Source organism: Durio zibethinus, chromosome 15 (genome assembly GCF_047325235.1).
Source record: "Durio zibethinus cultivar Kanyao isolate XHJ-2024 chromosome 15, ASM4732523v1, whole genome shotgun sequence".
Classification (NCBI taxonomy): domain Eukaryota; kingdom Viridiplantae; phylum Streptophyta; class Magnoliopsida; order Malvales; family Malvaceae; genus Durio; species Durio zibethinus.
In genome coordinates, this window is record NC_143176.1 from 23,733,513 (window position 1) to 23,755,496 (window position 21,984).

The following is a 21,984-nucleotide window of genomic DNA, read 5'->3' on the forward strand; positions in this document are numbered from 1 at the left end:
AGAATAGATGGGGGAGGATGTCATGAGCCAACCTTATATAGGGCCATGACCGGGGCTTAGGTTGTCGTGAGCCACCAATGTATAGGGCCATGATTGGGTAAATCTCTTATGCTAGGAAAAGTGTCCCCATTTCAAACATTGTAATGGTTAGTGGTAGCATAGCTCTAAAATCTCTAAGGCTTTTTAGGAGGGGGTGAGTAGGTAGCGTACTGTTGGGCTATCTCACAGGTCGTGATACGGGCCTAGGCCATCCGCCAAGGGCTGCTCCCTGGCCTTAGTGATGGTGGAAGTCTCGAGTAATATCCTTGATTTTAATGAAATTCACTTTCGATTCAAATGTCTCGATTGTTGCCTTAATGTGTTTTACTTTTTATCGATGTGAATGTGCCTTCTTGTGTGTGCTTGGGATTGATCCTGATATGAATGTGTCTTATTACGTATGCTAGGGACTAACTATGGCTTATGGTTATTTGTTCAGATATTGAACTATTGAGGGCTGACTTGGGTGGAAGCATCCATTCAAGTACCGTACAGGCTATTGCTTGTTGAGAGAAAGCCTAGTCCTAACACCCAGCATGTGTAAATGGTGTTCTAGACAAGTGCCTGCAATAGGGCCAACATGTGCCGATGATGTTTAAGGCAACTGCTTGCACCAAAGGCCATCTTTTACTAATGCTAATCAATTAATGTGCTTACTCTAAGTCTAAATTATGCCTATGCTGATCAAGACATGTGCCCACACCAAGGGCCAACATGTGCCGTTGGTGGTTGAGGCAAGTGCTCATACCAAAGGCTAGCTTGTGCCAATGATGGTTAAGGCATGTGCTCGTAACATGAGCTAGCGTGTAACATTAATGGTCGAGGCCTTGGTTAAAGTTCAATTTTGGGCCATGGTGCAAATGTTGGGCTCAAATATGTGTTGGTGCCTTATTTTTTTACCTAAGGCTCTATTGCTAAAAAACCTGAAATATGACATTAGGGGTTTCGACAATTGGGGGTGAAAGGCTAAAGGGTGTATGCACATGATGTATAATAGGTGCTAGTCCTATGTTGATCAAGGCATGTACCCACACCAAGGGCCAACATGTGCCAATAGTGGTTGAGGTAAGTACCTGTACCAAGGGCCAACTTATGCTAATGGTGGTCGAGGTAAGTGCTCATACCAAAGGCCAAATTATGCTGATGATGGTTGAGGCATATGCTTGTACCATGCGTCAGCATGTGCCATTGATGGTTGAAGCCTTGGTCAAAGTACAATTCTAGGCTAGGTGCACATGCTAGGCTTAAGCATGTCCTGGTGCCATAATATTTTGCCTAGGGCACCATCGCTGAATAACCTAGAATTTGGTACTAAAGGTTCCGACAATCAAGGGTGGGGGCCTGAGGGTGTGTGCACATGATGTGCAATGGGTGCTAGTCCTTGGCCCTTATATTGGACCCCTATCCCTTAAGGAACCTTGACAACTCACACCCTTTTAAAGAGCATGAGAGGTTATACAGGTTCGCAACCAATAGCCATTCAAGTACATGAAATGGTGTCACTTTTTTCAAATAGCCACAAAATCTTCTTCACTTTGATTTTTTGGCTAAATTTTTTTATAGATGCCAACAAAAATACAAGGATCACATATAGCAAATTTGGGGCCAAAATTCCTTCTAAAAAAATTTTCTAAAAATCCCAAACCATGAAAAATTTTGAAAATCATGAAAAATAGAAAACAAGTCATCTTGCCATGAAACTTCTTATGAAGGCTTAGGGGACCATTATATGAATTTGTGAGCCATAAAAATGGCATTGGCATGGAAAAAATAAGAAGATCTACCTAGACCCACCTACGACTCGACCATGGTGTGCATGGTGCATAGCTGGAGCCTAGGATACCCGTACATGGTGTATGGCCTAGGCCACCAACATGGCCAAAGAAACAACCGGGCTAGATAAGGCTAGGAGTGTAATGTCGATAGTAGGTATGAGTAGACTGATGGCATATCAAATAACCCAACCCTAGTTCTAACTATGACCTTTTAAATTGCAATAACTTAAATATACGCTACTAGAGTTGGAATTACTGTAGCTACAGGCAATAAACTTGCCCTCCAGTGGATCATTGTTAAAGGATTTAGATTATACTCATTCCAATTACCAAACTCATAGAGCCCAGTATTATTATTTATTGTCACTACCTCTCCATGTCAAGATTGGGTAATTTATGTGCCTAATGCCTTCCTTGGATGTGGTAGCCATTTCTTAGGCTCTCTTTCTAGGATCAAACCCTAATTTTCCATCACCTTTTACCACCATAGTAGGCCACTATCCTACCATCAAAAGTTGATAAGGCAAAATTTTGAATGATGTGTCACTAGCACAAAGGTCGTGTGATTCGTCAAGTTATCATGAATCATCAAAGCAATAGACAAAGTCAGCGTCGACCTAAATGCATCCATTCCAAAAGTCAGGGTTTGTTGCATGTATTAGCTATAGAATTACTATGGTTATTCAAGTGGTACATACCAAAAAATAAACTATATCTAATTTAATGAGCCATTTATAGTTTCACAGTTTAAATTAGTTCATACTTACACATACATGGCTTAATTTTTGAGACAAGCATATGACTACTGGCAAGATCAACCAGGTAGCATTCCTTCGAAACATTAACACTACATGGGCCTCAATGGATAGACTAAGCAATAAAAAAAACCAATATGAAGCACAAGCATCATACATGTTAAGCATGTAAAATGCATAGCATTAGATGAAAAGTGGTTGAGAGCTTATGCCCATAAAATATTTTGTGTCTAAGAGCACAATTAAACACAAGTGAACCAATACACCACAAAAGGTTTGGATGGCATGCTTAGGACATGGGGCACATTTGGGACATGTGCAACCTTAGGTAGAAAACTACCATTCACATATGACTAAGTTAGCCTTTAACTAGGTTGAGTGAGTGTGCCACTCACTAAAGGCTAGTTAGACCCTTAAGACAATCGAACACTATAGCACACTAAAAAGGCACTGGTAAAAGAATACAACATCCTTTCTATTGCTTGAACAATATGGCTTATGTACAAATATGCTTGAGTAGCTTTGTGGGTTCTCAAGTTCACTAGCTCATAAGTTGGTTTTATTGGGGAGGAGGCACCCCTATTTATACTTGAGCCTTCATGGCCTAGGTGGTAACCAAAGAGCTAAGTGTGTGGCTCTTATATATATTCGAGAGGGTTCCAAGGCCCCTAGGCATATACAAGGTTAGTTAGGTGATTTCTAGAAAAGAATTGGTTTTAGACACTCTATGGCACACCGAGTCAAGGCTCTAAACTTTCTTACAGAGTGCCTACACCTCAGGCCTTCTAAAAGCTTTCATGCCTAGTGCTATAGTAACCATACCTATTTTCTTATCTGGCTCTTCTAGAGGGTTTTACACCCATGTGCCTGGCCTATGTCTAGGCTTATCTAGAGCCTTTGCACCTATAGTGGCCATGCCACCTTTTCAGGGCTTTTCTAGAAGGTTCTCCTAAATGGTCTTCAGGCTCAGCATCAGGTAACTCTTACAGGGACTCATTCTTATGGCTTAGTGCTTGAGTGAGGGTCAAGCCTTAGTGTACTGGCATTCAAGCCTTGGCCATTATGGTGCTCGCGTGGGGTGTGATATTATCCCCTACTTGTTCCATTAACACCTTCGTCACCTTTTTTTATGGAACCTATCATTTCGATCCTAAAATTACCATAATGCCTCAGTTGGCTCCCAACTTATCTCATTATCCGACTACCCTTTCCATTATACCAAGTACTTATGCCTAGGCATGTGTTACTTTTGTAATACCATGTGGTTTGCTATGATGTGCTCAACCTCTCAATCGTAAAAGGCCTTAATGCCCACTAATGCTCTCTTTGATTGGCTTTAAGAAGGATCATTTGAGTCTTTATGCTAGGGTTTGAGCATACTTACATGGAAGATCGAATATACCTTGAGCCATAAGGGTAGTTTAAACTCATATGCGGTCTTGCCTACTTGTTAAAAACTTTGAAAGGACCTTCGTACCTATGAGTAAGCGCTTTATGATCCTCGGATATCGTAGCACCAACTGTAGCTTGACTAGTACCAAGTCCTCTACTTGATACTACATATCCCTTTGCTTTGGATTAGCCTAATTTTTTTATCATTTCATTGACTTGTATAGACACACTTGACTAGATTAGCTTATTTTTGCCATGCATTGGCAAATTTGTAAGTTGCTGGGTTTGGTCACAATTTGAAAGGGACTTTGATTCATAGCCTCACTATGATAAAGATTGTATGAGAACTAAGCTATGTCTAATAGTTTGGGCTAGTCTCATTGAGAGGCACTAACATAGTACCAAAAGTACCCTTCTATTAAGGCATTCACCCTTTCGATCTGTCCATTTTATTTGAGGGTGCATAGTGGTGGAGAACTTCAACTTTGACCCAAGGAACTTGAATAGTTCACTCCAAAACTTGCCCAAAGATGGACCATCTCAATTGTTAATGATGGATTGAGGAACATCCTAGTACTTGACTACATTCTTGAAGAATAATAAAGCTACTTTCTTAGTTGGAAATTCCTTAGTTGCTAGAATGAAGGTTCTGTACTTGGAGAATAGATCCACCATTACGAAGATGCTGCCATACCCTTCCACTTTAGGTAGTCTAATAATGAAGTTCATAAAGACACTTTCCCATGGGTGTTCGAGAACTGATAGTGGTTCTAAGAGGCCAGCTAGTGACTTTTGCTCTATATTGTCTTGTTGGCACACAAGATAAGTTATGACATAGGCATCCACATCGTCCTTCATCCTAGGCTAATAATATCAGTCTTTAATAAAGGCTAAGGTGTGGTGCACACCTAGATAGCCTGCCCATTATGAGTCATGACACTCATTCATGACTTCATTTCATAACTTGTCAAACTATAAGAAAAAGAGTCAATTTCTCTTGGAGTAGAGTAGATCACCCTCAAGCTAAAACCATCTAGTCTTCCCTTGCTTTGCATACTCAATCAAAGTTTTGGCTATAGAACTTGGATCAATCCCTCTTTGATACATGTAACCAAGGAACATTTTAGCCTACTAATCGCTGCTAGTTTAGCCTTATAGCTTAGTGCATCTACCATGATGTTGGCCTTTCTTGGCTTGTACTTTATGGTAAAATCAAACTCGACTAGGAAGTTTAGCCAATGGGCTTGTTTGAGGTAAGCTTCTTCTGACTTTGGAAGTAGCTGGTTGCCACGTTGTCAGTTATCACCACAAACTTACTTTCTAACAAGTAATGCCTCCACATGTGTAAGTAATACACCATGGTGGTCATCTTTTTCTCTTGGATCATATATCAAAGCTCAGTCTCAAGAGCTTTTCACTTTCAAAGGTAATTGGACGTTAGTCTAGCATCACCAAACCTTCAATAGAAAAGTTAAATGCATTAGTGTGTACCTCATATGGCTTGGTGTAGTTGGAGAGAGCTAGGATTGAATCTTTTATAACAGCTTGCTTTCGACAATCGAAGGCCTCCTAGCTCTTAAGACTTCATTCTCAAACTCGTCCCTTCTTGAGCATGTTAGTCAAGGGTGTTACAATGATTGAATGCCCCTTTATAAAGTGTCAATAGTAGTTTGCTAGACCAAGGAATGATCGTAACTTTATGACCTTGGTTGGTAATTCCCACTCTTAGATGTCATGGACCTTGTTGCCATTCATCCAAATCTAACCATTCCCTATAATATGGCCTAAGAATGAGACCTCGAGCTAGGTGAATAAATGTTTCTTTTTTTTTAAGTATAGCTCATTCTCCCTTAGTACTTGGAACACTTACTACAAGTGATCCACATGTTCCTCAAGTAATCGACTATAGATAACAATATCATCAAGGTACACTACTAGAAATTGATTAAGCAAGGGTTGTAGTACCTTATTCATTAGCTTGCAAAATGATGCGAGAGCATTTGTCAAACCAAAAGGCAATACTAGGAACTCGTACATTGCATAATGAGTCACACATGCCATCTTCAGTTCATCACCTTTAGCTAACCTCACTTGATAGTATCTCGATCTTAAATCCAGCTTGGTAAACTATCATGCTTTTCCTAGCTAGCTGAACAAGTTGGCAATAAGGGGAATAGGATACTTATTCTTCACCATAAGCTTGTTTAGCGCTTGGTAGTTAATGCACATTCATAAAGACCCATTGTGCTTTTGTTGAAACAAGATCGGTTCACCATATAGAGTTTTAGAGGCCCTAATGAACTACATCTAGAAGCTTCTTGAGCTATCTCCTTAGCTGCTCTAGCTTTGGGGTGACACCCTATATGAGGCTCGGGCTAGTGACTAAGCCTCGAGCACCAGTTCAATCTTATGGTTTACCTCCCTCTTGGGTGGTAGTCTCTTGTGTAGTTCTATGGGCATGACATCTTTGAAGGACTCTAACACCTCTAACACCTTTAAAAGGGCATTGTCCTTTAATTTTTTAGGCTCATCCTCCTTTGAGGCCACCAAGAAAGTGGGTTCCTCCTTTCGTATGCCCTTGGTGAGCTGGATGGTAAATAGTGCCTTGGTTCCAATCCTTTGTTCTCATTTCACTGGGACAATGCATTGGCACCAATGGTCCAAGATGCAAATACAGTTAAAGAAGGGAACAAAGAGTGTATTGATCCTATCATTGAAATCTAAACTAATAACTAAGTCATAGTCATCAAAAGGGATAACTTCAATGGATTCCTTACTTTTCCATGCTCTAAGTTGTAACTCGACTCCTTGTGCCATGCCCACAATCAAAACCTATTTGGAGTTGACGATCTTGCTTCATCCCACCCTAATCTTAACCTTGAGCCCTAGTCTCTTGGCTACTCTTTCAGACATGAAGAGATCAGACGCACCTATATCCACTAAGGTGTTTAAGCACTTGTTTGCAACTGAGATTTTGATGAACATGAACCCTTTTCTCTTGTGCCCTTTCTTTGCTAATATTGATCATAACATGATTGAACCAAGCTTCAATCCCTCTTTCTCGGGCTACTTCTCATACCTATTAATGATGGCCATAAGCTTGGCAATATTAAGATAGTTTCTAGCTTGATGTTGATTGTCACATAGAAAATAGGTCATGGGTTCATCCTTGGTCACTAAGCATTTGTCCTTCTTTTTGTCTCCCTCCTTAGAAAAGTTCCATTTGTGCATTGGTGTCCTACCACTACTACTCTTATCCTTGTCTCCCCTACCTTTGCCCTTACCTTTGGGCTTAGAAAACTCAGACTTTGTCCCATTTCTTGAATTCTCCTAAAGATTTAGTAGTGGTCATGGCTTAGTATCCTCCTTACCTTTTTTTTTGCCCACGGCTTGAGCCATCCATAAATGTGAAAAGGGCCTTACCCTCCCCAAGGTTAGGAATTTAGAGCATTAGTTTTGAGAACTCTCAAACATAGTCTTACACCTTTCCACATTGGGTGAGCCATCAGAGCTTGGCGTGTGCCTCTTTTGTGGTGTACTATGGGTAAAACTTCTACTTAAACTCCTTTTGGAACTCTTTCCATGTTCCAATGATAGCACTTTCAGACATGGCCTCTTTAGACTTGTGACACTACCATAAACGTGAGATGTCTACAAGATACATAGAGGCGAGGCTTACCTTAGTAGCATTCTCCTTAATGCCCATTACATGGAAATACTATTCCAAGCCTTATAAGAAGTTGTCTACGTCCTTTCCAAATTATGTCTCTTTAAACTTCTTCAGCATGGGAACCTCCACCCTTGTGTTAGGAGCTATTACAAGTATGCCTCCCTCTATAGCTACCTTACATTCGGAGAGCCTCCTCTTGAGTTACTCCATTTCCTGCCTCATAGCCTTCATTAGTGCCTCTAGGGTATAGTTCTTATAGGTAAGGCTTTCGATTTTTTTGGAAAGAGTTTGCCTTAATTCTTCCATGATCTCCATTCAGTTGAGACCATTTCCTCCATTTGGTCTTTGTATTTGTTCCACATTTTAGCTATAGCGAACTCCACCTTAGCCAACTAGGAATCAATGGCTGAGATCATGTCCCTATCAGTGCCTTTCTTGCCTTTTCTAGCAGTGCATGTCTCATGAGTTTATTGCTTTTCAACATGCTAGTGGCTTATTTTAGAAGTAGACATTGTCTTGGATCAGGGTTGCATACTAAACCATACTCTAATGCCATCTGTCATGGGCTTTGGTCTTATGCCTTACAATCAAGTGACCTTAGACAAGAAACTACCATTCATGTATGCCTATGTTAGCCTTTAACCAGGTTGAGTGAGTGTGCCACTCACCAAGGACTAGTTGAACCCTTAAGATAATCAAACACTATAACATAATAAGAAGGCACTGGTAAAAGAATACAAGATCCTTTCTATTGCTAGAACAATGTAGCTTATGTATAAATGTGCTTGAGTAACTTTGTGGGTTCACAAGTTCACTAGCTCATAAGTTGGACCTATTAGGAAGAAGGCACCCTTTTTTATACTCGAGCCCCAATGGCCTAGGTGGTCACCAATGCACCAAGTGTGTGGCTCTTATATACATTCTAACGGGTTCTTAGGCCTTTAGACACATACAAGATTAATTAGGGAATTTATAGAAAGAAGTTGGTTTCAAACACTCTATAATGCATTAGGTCCAAAAAGTTCTAGGCTCTCTTATAAAGTGCTCATACCTTGGGCCTTAAAAAGTTTTCCTACCTGGTGCTATAGTAACCATACCCATTTTCATATTTGGCTCTTCTAGAAGGTTTTACACCTACTTGCTTGGCCTATGTCTAGGCATATCTAAAGCCTTTACACCTATAATGCCCTTACCACCTTTCAAGGGCTTTCTAGAAGCTTTTCCCAAATGGTTTTCAAACTTAGCATTAGGTAACCCTTGTAGGGACTTATTCTCATGACCTGGTGCTTAAGTAAGGGTCTTGCCTCCATGCGCTGGTGCTCAGGACTTAGCCTCAGTGGTGTTCACATGAGGTGTGACACATACATGGGCTTGGCCAGGCCAAGGCATTTTTGTGGTTGATAAGATGGGATCACAAGACTACCATATACTTGAGAGACTAGGCTAGACCACGCCCATGATCATAGCTTCTACTTGCACCACCCTAAAGAGCCATTGCTTGTTTCAAGGACTTGGTCTAGGGTAGGTGTCATAGGTCAAGAGCTTAAGCCTAGCTACCATGCAGCCTTAGGTAGAAAATTACCATCCGTATGCCTAAGTCAACCTTTAAACTGAATTTGTGCCATGCACTAACTAACTATGACATGTACTTATGCTAGAACTTGACCAACCTCTTAGAAGTTTAGGAGAAAGTTATAAAGGAAATGGTTAAGACAAGAGTAGTTTATTTACTTGATAGGGTATGTCCACTTGCTCTTGGAACACAGTCCCTATGTGTTCTCTACAAAGGCTTTCATTGCCTAAGTCTTTAATGCTCATACTCTTTCCTCTCTATATTGTCACTTAGTTATGGCTTATTATTTATATACAAATGAAGGGGAGGCTCTCTTATTTATACTTGAGCCCCCTTGGTAGTTGTGGTTACAATGAATGCAAGTGTATGGCTAGTATAGGCCTTTTAGATAGTTTTAAGGTGCCTAGGCTCTAATAGGGTCAGTTAAGACCTCTCTAGAATTCTGTTGGTTTTAGGCTCTCTGTCGAGCCTCGAGTATGGAAGTGTTTGGGCACTTTTACTGAGTGCTGGTGCCTAGTAGGTTCCAAAGCCTTCTCCATCTAGGTGCCACTCTACCCGTAGCTAGGGTCTTCCTAAAAGCTTCTTCATCTGGGTGCTATAATGCCAATCACTATGCTTGTACCTAGCCTTTTTGGAACCTTTAATGCTTGTGCACCTAACCTGTCTTTAGGCATCTCTAAACCCTTTCATGCCCACCCACATGGCCTATCTACAAGCTGATCTAGAAGTTTCCAAGCCTCCATGCCTGGTTTTAGGCCTTTTTATGCTTGGCTACTTGTGCCATATTCTGGGGCTTTCTAGAACCTTTTAATGAGTAGTCCTTATCCCTGGCACTATACAACTCACCTCGAGTGTACTCCTGCATTCTGGCCTTAGCATGCACACTTAGGTTAAGTATGTGCCTTTAGGTTTTTAGTTTCGATCCTTTTAGTCTGTTGGCCATACCATCTCAAGCAAATCACATCATATAACCCTCTTGGTCTTGAACTTATGCACAGTCAGTGACATCCTCCCTTTCTCGTGCTAGCAACATCTTTGTTGCTATGGGAATGTTGATCTTTCACCACACATGCATGCTAGATCGATGTTTGTCCCTCATTCTGATGGTTTTTTGCACACTTATATGGTTGTTCTTTTCTCTTATCTTGATGTCAATATGTATGCTACTAAATCGATTTCCTTCTTAGAAGTACTTGTTGCCTACTTTGATGTGAGGGATTTGGCTAATCTCTTTAGTTTGACTGGTGGCTCTCCACGGCCATACTTTACTAATTTGGTTTGCTTAATTGGTGGCTCTTCATGGTCACACCATTATCGCCTTTATTAAGAACTTGAGAGGTTCGCTCTTTAGACCTTGACCAAATACCACCAAGCCTCAACACACCATTAGAGTCTTCAAGGTGCTAATTGCTACCATTATTCTTGCCACTGGACTCTTCATAAGTCTTCACAATAGCTATAAGCTTCTTTCATTAAGGGTAATCCTTGGGCCTATGTGATCCTAAACACAAGAAGTAGCTAAATGTAATGTCTTTCTTACCTTTGTCCTTATCAAGCTTCTTGGCCTTTGCCTTGCTATGCTGAGGCTTCTCTTCATCCTTGTCTTTTGATGAAGACCTACTACTACTCTTGTCTCCCTTACTCAAGACATTGTCCCTAGGCTTGAGGGACTTAGTGTGCTCATACTCGACCAACGATTCAGCAATCATAATTGCCTGACTCAATTCTTGGACCCTATGCTACTTCAACTCGATTCTTGCCCATGGCTTTAACCCATCAAGGAAGTAGAGCAAGGCTTCTTGCTCGCAAATGCTAGGAACCATAAGTGACAATTTTGAGAACTCTCGACAATAGTTTCGCACTCTTCCCCTTTAAGTGAGCTAGCGAAGCTTTTTCTAAGCTTCTTTTTTTGCATACTCTTGCTTAAATTTTCTCATTAGTTCTCTCACAAATTGATCCCATGTGGTGATTGTAGTCTCCCTTGCTACATGCCCTCGCACCTTCGATGCCACCATAATAGGTCCATATCAACTAAGTACATGGCAACAGTGTTTACCTTGGCTTCCTTTACTTTACCAACCACTTGGAAGTACTACTTCATGCCCTATACAAAGTTGTCAACTTTTTTGGCCAAGTTATTTCCCTATGAATGGCTTTAGCTTGGGCACTTTCACCCTAGTTCCCAAACCCCTATTTACAACTATGAGTTTCATGGGATAAGATGAGCCTAGTGTTGCTTTAGGCTGGCTGCTAACTAGCTTTTATGTTGTACCCTTGGAATCTAACCATGAGAGCTTGCAGATGATATGCGTAGGCATGGTGTTTGGTTCTCATCATGCTAGAATGAGATAATATTATGAGAATCAGGGTTATGTGTACTTATGAGCAAGGTGGGTTGGTACTCGAGACATTGATGTCTGTGGGTAGAGATGGGTGCTCGAGGCCACCCTAATAGTCATAGGCTACTAAGTTGATGGGAGTTGGGTTCCTCTCTATTAAGTTTGGGAATGTATGAACCTATAGGGTTAAAGCCAAGAAAAGCTCACGAGTACATAGCTTGAAGGATAAAAAATGATCTATCCATGGAGAAATGGACTTGAGAAAAGCTAACCATGACTAAAAGTAGTCGTGCTGCTACACAGACGCATGGTTTTAGTCTAAGGAATGCCTAACCTATGATACACAGGCTTGAGCTTGACACAATTGAGCCTCTTTTCTACATACATGCCAACCAATAAGGCCATGGGTGCCGGGGGTCACCAAAGCAACCAATTGTCGAACAACATGGCTAAAAGGCATGCATGGCTTGGATTTTGCTCCAGGTACACTACCACGGATGTATGCAATTACAAGCCCATCATGCACACCTACTCTTACTGTAGGTGGGAGAGGGAAGCTTGGACAATTACCCTCTAAAGAGCACGAAAGATTTTACAAATATGCTAGCAGTAGACATTAAAGTGTCTAAAATGTGGACACCTTTTTTCAAATAGGCATATCCTGCACCGAAGGTTTGGAAGTTTTGATAATGGTCAAGGCATGTGGCCATACCAAGGCCCATTGTCATGGTCAGGCCTTGGTGTGCCTTAGTCCTACCATGATTGACCCTTAGCTAAGTAGTGGTAAGGTGTTGTGGTCAGGACAATGGTCTTGAAACTTTGGATAGGCATAGTAAGCCTAGGAACATGTTGTTGATAGTGTGTGTGGATGGCGTAAGCCCTAGGCCCTAAGATGCATAGGCAAGTGCAAGCCAGTGGGTGGTACACTGGAGTTAGGTAGCTAGTCAAGTGTTATTAGTTGAAGCTATGTGCGGGCATCCTTAAGTGAGTTGGTGGAGTAATGAGTGGAATGTCAGAATTATGGTGGCCAAGAGACAGGTCATTGGGCCCTTAGTTGGTTAAAGAAAGGCCTTAAGGTGGCTAGAGAGAAAATTATGTCTGATCGATAGAGGTGTGCTACAGTTGGGGTACCACACCCGAGTTTCTTAAGGTGGGACAAGTATGATGTTGACTATTCATAATGCACGTGGGCAGCGTAGAATGTAGCTTAGACCCTAAAATATGAGTTTCAGGGGACGAAATGAGCCTAAAGTTGCTTCGGGTTGGTTGTTGACCAGCTTTTCTATTGTGCCTTTAGGTTCAAGGCATGAGAGCTTGCATATGATCAAGGTGGGCAAGGTGTTGGGTTCTATTCATGCCATAATGAGATAGTATCACAAAAGCCAAGGCTGTGCACCTATATAAGCCAGGCGAGTCAAAGCTTGGGCCCATGATGCCTGCAAGCAGATATAGGTGCTTGGGGCCACCCTAAGAATCACAAGTTGATTAAGATAATGGGAAATGGGTTCCTCCCTATCGAGTTTGAGAATGTTACGTGTGACCTTACAGTTCAAGCCAAGAAAAGCTCACGAGTATGCAACTTAAAGAATCAGAAATGATCTACCCATGGAGAAATGGACTCAAGAAAAGCTAACCTCAACTAAGAATAGTCTTGATGTTGCACAAACACATGCTTTCAGTCCAAAGATCTCATGGCCTATAACATTTGGTATCAGAGCCATGGTTGGCTTAGTGGTGAGACTAATGCAGCCCTAGGTGTGGGCATGATAACATGAAATTGAGGTGGTGCTAAGCTTTGAAAGGGCTATTAAGACTAGAAAGTGTTACAGTGGCTAAGTGGGCTTGAAAATGAGCCATCGAGGCAATACATGGTAAAAATTGGCCTAGGTGGAAGGCCTTAGAGTGGATTTTGGATGCCAAGCAAAAAGGTATGGAAGTCATGCCTCACCTTGCAAAAGATAATGGTGAGTGCATACATGTGATGCCCTTACGATGGGAAAAAACTATGTTGAGACCATAATGCGAAAAGGGCTACACCATGAAATGGTGTTTGAGCAAAGCCTTATGGGCTAAGATGCATATGGTCCTTAGGGACATGATTTAAGCTTTTTTAGATTAGTTACTAATATATGGGTACTTGTAAGATGGTGCTGGTGCCCTAATAGGGGTATGAGCAAAGTATTTGGGGTCCTAGCATAGAGCCATTCTACAGAGACAGACAAGTTTGAGTTGGCTGAAGATTGAAGCCATGAGTTTATGATGGTTAGCTAGCCATGAGTTGTAGTGGTCAAAGGATCATGAAAATGTGTTGGTTAGTAGATCGTGCTTGTGTTGGTCGAGAGAAAAGGCTTTATGAGATATGGTGGTTAGCATACCACAATAGTGTGCATTTCAAGGAAGCACACAAGCGAGAATTGGCCAGTTGACAAGGCCTTGAGTTCTATGGGTCAAAGGACTAATTGGGATGAGTAATCTGATGCTTCAAGTGGATTTGGTTAGTGGATTGGATAAGTTTTAGCAGGGCAGAATTAAGCAAATATGAAACCTTTTTTAGTAAATGTTGGCCAATAGAAGGGCCATGAGTTTGAGTAGGTTAATGGACTATGAGTATTAAGTGGGTTGGTGAACCCTAAGATTGAACAGTTAGTGAACAATGTGATTAAATGGATCGGTAGGTCCTTGAGATTGGTGTGGGCTTTGAGTTGCCCTTTGAGTTATACCAAAATGAAGGAAGACGAGTTGAGGAACCATCATGGAGACATGGTTGCATGTAGAGTCAAGTTGAGTTTGAGTAAAAGTGAGGGAGACTTGTGATTTCCTATGGAACTAAGCCAAGCTAGTAGAGCCTACGAGTTTATTGAGTATGTGATTGACTTCAAGATAGCATGCATTAAGGTGCTATTATGATGGTGGTTGGTTAGAGGACCACACCTAGAGCATTAACCTTGGAAGGGCCGAGAGGACCAAAGTTGTGAGATGACCAAAGTGTTTGATTGTCACCATACTAGCGTCTATTGTGGGTGATTCCATATGAGTGCAGTTGACCTAAGCACCACGTCCAAAGGGGCACACCAATGTGTGGTAAAACAGGTGGACATTCACTCAATTGAGGGTCATGATCAATAAGGGTACCTCAATGTCACAAAGTTATGAGATCATGGAGAAAGCCATGCAATGGCACATGAGTAATTGAGATAGGGTTCAGTGGTGAGATTTGGAGATAGCATAGAGGTACAGTGCAGCTAGAATGATCCATTGACATCAGTAATAGATGAGTACTATGGCCAGTGCCTCATTTGATAAGATCATGACTCAATCCTCGAGGGCACACAAGTATGGGACATATGAGAAAATGTCAACTGTGTGCAACAAGACAATTAGGTGTGCTCTTGGCATGGATGAGGGCATTGACATAATAACTGAGGAAGAGTGTCATGGTTAGGCCTAGGTGTGCTTTGGTCTTACCATGACTAACCCTAAGCTAAGCAACGGATGAGGCCTTGTGGTTAGGACAGTGGTCCTAGAGTTGTACGCAGGTAGTGTAAGCTCGAGAACATGTTGCTCATAGTGTGTACAGGTAGTGTAAGCCTGAGAACATGTTGCTAATAGTGTGTAAGGATGGTGTAAGTCTTAGGGCCCAAGATGTGCGAGCAAATGTGAGCTGGTGGGCGAGGGCCCTGAAACTAGGTAGCGAGTCGGATGCCATCAATTTTAAGCCATACATGGGCACCCTTGAGTGGATTGGTGGAGCAACGAGTAGAATGTTAGAATTATGGTGGCCAAGAGACATGTCACTTGGCCCTAAGTTAGTTGAAGAATGGCCTTAAAGTGGCTGGGGAGAAAACTATCCCCATTTTAGATATTCTTACAGTTCCTGGTAGGATGGCTGAGAAATTTCTTATGCTTTTTATAGAGGGATGACTGGTATCAACTTTCCACCACCCTTTTGGTTAGTGGGCAAGGAGGCCTATCTAGTTTAAAGTAAGCTATTCCTAGGCACACGTAGTGTCTCAATTAGCAGGCATCATCATGTCACGAGTATAGCACATTGTTTCCTTTGGTCATAGTAAACCTAGGGATGGTTAGGGCCAATGAGCCTTATATCATGCCTTTGCATTGAACCATGAGCTTAGATAGTAGCATTTGCTATGCCCCTCAATTTCTCCTCTATGAGCCAGATCAATAAGTGAGTAACCAAGGATCATGAGACAGTGATTGCATAGGAGGGGCACCATTAAGCCTGAGGGATGAGCTAGCCAGCAAGCAAGCATGCTACTAGACCTTTGTGGCCAATCAATAAAGGTGCGTTATGGCTGGGGTAGCACACTTGAGTTCCTCGAAGTGGGACAGGCATGATGTAGAGTGTCCATCATGCATGCTAGCAGCCTGGAATGAGGCTAAGGCTTGAGGCCCCAAAATAAGAGTTTTATGGGATGAGATGAGCCTACTCTGGCTTCGGATTGGCTGTTGACCAACTTTTATGCTGTGCCTCTAAGTTCAAGGCATAAGATCTTGCGTATGATCCAAATGGGCATAGTGTTGGGTTCTTCCCATGCCAGAATGAGATAGTATCATGAGAACTGGGGCTATGCGCCCTTATGAGCCAAATGGGTCAGAAATCAGGACCTTGATGCTTGTAGGTAGAGATGGGTGCTCAGGGCTACCCTAAAAATCATGGGTTGATTAAGATGATGGGGCTTGCTCCCTACTGAGTTTGAGAATGTTGTATGCAACCCTATGGGGTTCAAGCTAAGAAAGGCTCTTGAGTATATGGCTTAAAGGATTAAAAATGATTTGACTTAGAAAGGCAGACCTCGAATAAGAGTAGTCTTGTGCGTGGTTTTGGTCAAGGATCTCATGGCCTATGACACCCACCATGTGCCGATTGTGTTCAAGGCAACTGCCTACACCAAAAGACATCTTCTACCCATGCTGATTAAGGAATGTGCCTGCACCAGGTCCAAATTATGCCAAAACTCCTAAAAAATTTTCAAAAAATTTGAACCATAAAAAATTTTGAAAATCATGAAAAATAGAAAACAAGTTATGTTGTCAAGAAACTTCACATGAAGGCTTAGGGGACTATTATATGAATTTACAAGCCATAAAAATGGCATAGCATGGAAAAAATATAAAGATGTGCCTTAACCCACCTACTACCCAGTCGTGGTGCGTATGGCGCATGGCTTGGGTCTAGGATACCTACACGTGGTGTGCAGCCTAGCATGATGTTCAAGGGAACTATCCACACATGGGCTAGCATGTGCTGATGGTGGTCAAAGCATGTGTAAAGACAAAGGGACAACAAGTCCTAATGGTGGTCGAGGCATGTGCATGTGTCACTGGTTAAGACTCAAGCTCTAAGCTCACATGACTCCAAGACACGAGAATGGACTCCTTCGCATACTAGATTAGCCTAACACAAGAAATGGTGCACGAACACTCTAGACTGTAGGACTCGACCCCCTAGTACACTATGAAATGCTGCAAAATGAAAGGGCACAACAAGTGCTAGAAGAAAGGCTAACAAAAAACAACATAAAGGTTTAAGGCAAGAGTAAGGATGTTATTACTTAATGGTTCTAGTGTGTGTACAATAAGGGTGCAAGACTTTTTATTTTTAGCTGAGTCTCCCTTACATTTAGTGTCTGAGATACATTCTTAAACTCTAGAGACTATAATCCCTTGATTCTAAGAGCTAAGATGCAATCCCTAATCCTAGGGGACTTAGTGTTGCTACACAATCCTTGACTTGCTGAAATCATGCTAAGAATCAGGCTTTCTAGAAGCCTCAAAATCTGATCCTTCCAAGACTGTGTTCAAACATGCCCACACCTAGGCCTGATCTTGCACCGTACCTTGATCATCAATACTCCCACTTAGGTCTGAGATGGTGGCCACACATTGCTCTCCAATGCATGCCCCAAGCCTTGCTCAATCTTATTCAACTTGAACACTTTCCCTAAGCCTCTGGGGTCTTTATTACTGCCCGTCTCATTGTTTTGGGCTAGTTCCCTGTGATTTGGACCTCCAGTGCACCTTAGGGCCTGGTACCTTAGCTGTCAGACTCTGTCTCACTAGAACTAGAATTGTCACTCGACTTAGAGACAACACCACTTGTCACGGGCGAAGCTCAAGCTCCTACCTCGCAAGGCTCCAAGGCACAAGAATGAACTTTTTCGTATCCTAGATCAGCCTAACATAAGAAATAGTCCATGGACACTCTAGATTGCAGGACTTGGCCACCCTGTACACTGTAAAATGAAAGGGCATAGCAAATGCTAGACGAAATGGTAACAGAAGAATAATAAAAAGATTTAAGGCAAGAGTGAGGATGTCACTACTCCATGGTTTTGTCGAATTTACAATGAGGGTGGGGGACTCTCTATTTATAGCTGAGCCCCCCTTACATTTAGTACCTAAGATACATTCTTAAACTCTGGAGATTACAATCCCTTGATTCTAGGAGCTAAGTTATAATCTTTAATTCTAGGGGATTTGGTGCTACTGTGCAATCTTTGACTTGAAATCATTCTGAGTAGCAAGCTTTTTGGAAGCCCCCAAATATGATCTTCCCAGGTATGTGTTCAGGTATGCTTGCACCTAGGCTTGACCATGCGCTCACACCTCGATCATTAGTGCTTGCCCATCCCTTGGCTTGGCTCAATCCTACTGAACCTGAACACCTTCCCTAAGCCTTTGAAGTCTCAATCACCACCCACCCCACTGTTTTAGGTTAGTTCCCCGTGACTTAGACCTCTAGTGTGCCTGAAGGCCTAGTCCTCTTGGCTGTCAGACTCTATCCCACTAGAACTAGAACTATCACTTGACTTGGAGAGAACTACTGGGCCTGGGCCAGCTTGCGAACCATGACATTCTGCCCCACTCATTCTTGTAACGCCCCCATTGCTAGGGGATGATGCACCCACCTTACATGCTGGTTTTGACTCTTGCCCCACAAATTAATTTTCCAACATTTCGATCCCATACTCGAACATGTACTCTATTACCTTCTACTATTATCGATCCTATGTTCCTCAGAACTCTGCTACAATGGTCCTTTCCACCCATGCTACTAATGCTTCTTGTGCTTCCCCCAAGTTTTCTATGACACACTCTCTTGTGAGGATTTTGGCTGCACTATGGGACTTATAACGTGGTACTCTGCTACCACTGGTTTCCTCTTATTAGCTCCTCAATAGTTTTAAACCCTTCAGCAATCTTGACTAGCACCTAGCCATTCCTTTTTAGGCTTTTTTTGATGCTATTTACCATTGCCCCTCTTACTTTCGGATAGCCCCTCTGTCTACTTGATGGTTGAAAGCTTCTGGCACTATTTGACCCTATGTGGATTGGCACAAAAATAACAACTCAAGCACCCCTTGCCATTGTTGGCATCTTTATTGGTCTTGTAAAATTTGGGCTTCCCCGTAGCCCTTTCCTCCCCTTAGGAACAAATACCGATCTCTCCCCCACTTTGGCTTTTTCCCTTTGGCCTTGGAGACTTGGTCACTTAACTTGAGTCAATGATTCTACAGCAACACTATCCCAACTTGACTCTTGCATGCCACTTTATTGTAGCTTGGCCTTTACCTACGGCTTTAGTACATCAATGAAATGCTTAGGCACCTCCACTCTCGGTCCTAAGCCCACACCAGCAACCATAAATAGCTCGTAATGCAGCATGGTCAACCTTGAGCCTGGCTAACTCCTCTCACAAAGTTGTCACCATGGATTCTATGCCTCATTATACTACATGAGCTTTTCCATTGCCCTATTTGAGGATCCTCAATGTCCCTAAACTAGTCTATTATTTAAAGAATGGCTTTCTCACACTTCGCTAATCAAGTGCTTGTTGGCATATATCTAGCTAAAGCCTTCACCCACTTGTTTATAGGTAGGTGTTCCTTGAGCACCTCCCTTTAGCCCCTTCTCTGGTTTTCCCTAGCCATGCCACAACCCAAAACATGCAAACTATTAGATCACGAATGCACAAACCAAAAGATTTTCTCCACTATAGTAGGCACTCAAGCAATCTAATTCTGGTTCTCATAAGCTAGCACACCAATTTGTCAACATGGCACACTAACATAGCATACACTATTGGGCACTAGTCTACGCACTAGCTTAACACACAAGCCTTTTGGTTAGGCACTAGTGTGCACACCTGCACACTAGTACAACACACCTACATAGTACACCCATAACACACAACAACAACTTGTTGAGTACTTGTCCTACATTCTAACTTGCCCGTACCTAGCACATTATGAGTGTTTCACTAGCACACGAACATAGTAGCCCTTTTAGGATGCACAACCAAGCAGCAAACTACCCACACCACACAGTTAAATGTCTTCACACACAATAGGATGTATGCACAACTCACCACAAAGCTCGTATACCACACCGGGATGCACGTATGTAAGTCCTTAGACCTACACCAATGCAAACTTTGGCTCCCCACACCAACTTTGGCTCTCATGGCAACTTTGGCTCCATTTGTCATGAGCAGGGAACTACTGTACACTTTAAACTAAGGCTTTGGTCACCACCATTGGTCTAATCCAGGCTCTAATAACCCTTGGTATTTGGTTCTAACACCTACTCTAAAGGTTCCCTTAAACCAGGCTCTAATACCACTTGTCACGAGTTGAGACTCAAGCTCTAGGCTTGTGTGGGTCCAGGACATTGGAATAGACTCTTCTGTGTCCTAGCATGCCTGCACCTGGTCCTGACTATGTGCTTGCACCATGATCATTAGTGCTTTTGCTTGGATTCAATTAGGCCCATGCATTGCTCACCAATGCTAGCTACTAGGTCTGGCTTAATCTTGTCGAACCTGAACACCTTTCTTAAGACTCTAGAGTCTTGATCACTGCCTACCCCATTGTTTTAAGCTAACTCCCTATGGCTTGGAACTCCAATGTGCCTTAGGGTCTGGTCCTCTTGGTTATCAAACTCTATCCTACTAGAACTAGAACTATCACTTGACTCAAAGAGAACTTTTAGGCTTAGACTAGCTTGTGGACCATGACACATGCATCAAGGGTCATTCAATGTTGATGGTGGTTAAGGCATGTGCATGTATCATGGTTTGCAATCTGGTTGTCATGGGCTGTACATTCCTTAGATTGAAACCACATATCTATATGGCACCAACACTACTCTTAGTCAAGGTTAGTCTTTCTCGAGTCTAGTTCTCCATGGATATATCAATTTTTATCCTACAAGTTGTATGCTCATAACCCCTTCTTGGCTTGAACCCTGTAGGGTCATATGCAATATTCTTAAACTCAGTAGGGAGGAATCCACCTCCCATGAACATAATCAACCCATGATTCTTAGGGTGGCCTCAAGCACCCATCTCTGCCCACAAGCATAAAGGTCCCGAGCACCAACTCCCTAGCTCATAAGGGCACACAGCCCGGTTCTCATCATATTATCTCATTCTAGCATGGTGAGAAACAAACACCATGCCCACCCACATCGTACACAAGCTCATGTGCCTTGAATCCTAAGGCATAACACAGATGCTAGACAACAGCTAGCCTGGAACCACACTTGGTTCATCTTATCCCACGAAACTCATATCTCATGGCCTCAGCTCTTAGCCTTATTCTAGGCTGCCTACACGCATGATGGACACTGAACTTCTTGCCCATCTCATCTCATAGAACTCGAGTGTGCTACCTCAACAATAGCACACCTTTACCGATTGGCCAAAAGGGTCTAGCAGCGTGCCTACCTACTACCTCACTCATCCCTCAGGCTTGATAGTGCCCCTTCTATGCATACACCATCTCATAATCCTTGGTTACTCATCAAATCGACTAAAAAAGAGGAAACTGAGGGGGCATAGCAAACACTATCATCTAACCCCATGGTTCAACACAAAGGCATGATATGAGGCTCGTTGGCCCTAACCATTCTCAAGTTTACCATGACCCATAAAGGCACCGTGTCACACTCGTGACCTGATGGTGCCCACCTACCTAGACACCACATGTGCCTAGGAGTAGCTCACTTTAGACTAGCTAAACCCCTGCCTACCCACTAGCCAAGGGGTGGTGGAGAGCTGATACCAGTCGTTCCCCTATAAAAAACGTAAGAGATTTCTCAGCCATCCTACCAAGAATCGTAAGACTATCTAAAATGGGGACACTTTTCTTCCTAACCATCTTAGAGCTTTTCTTTAGCCAACTTAGGGCCTAATGACTTGTCTCTTGACCGTCATAATTCTCATATGTCATTCATTGCTCCACCAACCCATTCAAGGGTGCTTGTCTATGACTTTGACAGATAGCAACCGACTAGCTACTTGGTTTCAAGGTGCCCACCCACAGGCTTAATCTTACCCATGCATCTTGGGGACTATGGCTCATATAGCCTGCACACACTATCAACAACATGTTCCTAAGCTTACATTGCATACGCATAG